This window comes from Myotis brandtii, unplaced genomic scaffold (assembly GCF_000412655.1).
Source record: "Myotis brandtii unplaced genomic scaffold, ASM41265v1 scaffold125, whole genome shotgun sequence".
In the NCBI taxonomy this organism is placed as follows: Eukaryota; Metazoa; Chordata; class Mammalia; order Chiroptera; family Vespertilionidae; genus Myotis; species Myotis brandtii.
The window spans coordinates 5,688,122-5,689,909 of NW_005354385.1; the positions used below are offsets into that span (position 1 = coordinate 5,688,122).

At 40.5% G+C, this 1,788-nt stretch overlaps 1 pseudogene; it reads left to right on the forward strand.

Moving 5' to 3' along the window:
• Nucleotides 1-962: 962 nt before the first annotated feature.
• On the forward strand, nucleotides 963-1,444 carry LOC102260257 (annotated as a pseudogene).
• The last annotated feature ends 344 nt before the right edge of the window (nucleotides 1,445-1,788 follow it).

Genomic DNA, 1,788 nt, shown 5'->3' on the forward strand with positions numbered 1-1,788 from the left:
ATGTCCCCTACTGGAGATTGAGCCCACAACATGTGCATGTGCCCTGACAGGGAATTGAACCAGTGACCTCTTGGTTCATGGGTTAATGCTCAACCACCAAGCAACACTGGCTGGGCTGTGTTTGAGGGTTTTAAAGGCTGGACATTTAGGGGATGTCTTAGGGGAGGATCCCAATAGAATATTGATCAGCTTTATGCTGATGTGCCAAAATGAGGTTTATTCTCTTAACTTGTCTGTCCTTGGGTGTGGCTGGCAAATGGCACTAATTGGATTTCTGTTGTGTCCTCCAGAGTAGGGTGATTTAAGCTATTTACTCTCTGGTTGGGGCGGAGGTGTCAAAACCATTTACTCTTAAGTGTCCTTGGTTTAGGGAAGATAGGATTTACTAGATGGCTGCACACTGCTATTAGTAACTGTCTATTTCCCTATTCCATTTATCCTGGTTTACTGGCCTGTTTCACTTATATAATTTCCTTTTAACATTTCTCTTTACAAACCTTTCTATAACTTTCACAAAACTTTTTACCCATTCAGAAATAACCAGCTTTAGAACAACTCACTTTTTTCCCTTCAAAACGTGTCTCCATTCGTCACATCTTTTGTTACCAAAACCACACAATTTCTTTCAAATTAGAATTCTTACTTTTTAGAAACCTTGATTTTATTGTTTTATTTTCTGTTTTCAATTTAATAAAATTTATTACAGCAGGTTGAGCAAAGCATATGTAGTTATCTCTGTTTCTTCATTTCTTTTTTTAAAATCTTTATTGTTGAAAGTATTACAGACGCTTCCCTTTTCTTCCCCATCGGCCCCTTCTAGCCTGTACCCATTCTCCCTTTCCCCTGCCCCAGGCCTTCACCACATTATATTCTGTGTCGATGGATTATGCATATATGCATACAAGTTCTTTGGAAACCTGGATTTTTTTAATGACAACTAAAAAGTAAGTAATTAGCCTTTCCGGCATCCAAGATGTCGAAGAGAGGACGTGGTTGGTCCTCCAGGGAGAAATTCCGTTTTTCCCTGGGTCTTCCAGTAGGAGCTGTGATCAACTGTGCCGACAACACAGGAGCCAAAAATCTGTATATTATCTCTGTGAGGGGAACAGGGGACGACTGAACAGACTTCCTGCTGCCGTGTGGGTGACATGGTGATGGCCACAGTCAAAAGAGGCAAACCAGAGCTCAGAAGGGGGGTACATCCAGCGGTGGTAATTCTACAACGAAAGTCATGCCGGAGAAAAGATGGCGTGTTTCTTTATTTTGAAGATAATGCGGGTGTCATAGTAAACAATAAAGAGGAAATGAAAGGTTCTGCCATCACAGGACCAGTTGCAAAAGAGTGTGCAGATTTGTGGTCCAGGACGGCATCCAATGCTGGCAGCATTGCATGATTCTCTGGTGCATTTGTAAAGGAAAAACCCATTAAAAATTGGTGACATGAGAAAAATAAATAAATAATAATCATAATGAATTAATTAATTAAAATGAAAAGTAAGTAATTAGCCCTGGCCAGCTTGGCTCAGTGGATAGAACATCGGTCTGCGGACTGAAAGGTCCTGGATTCGATTCCGGTCAGGGGCACATGCCCCGGTTGCAGCTCAATCCTCAGTGGGGGGCGTGCAGGAGGCAGCCGATCAATGATTCTCTCATCATTGATGTTTCTATCTCTCTCTCCCTCTCCCTTCCTCTCTGATTAAATAATAATAATAATAATAATAAATTTTTAAAATAAATAAAGTAACCACAAAGGCTGGTCTGAAATTTAAAAAAAAAAATAATTAGCAT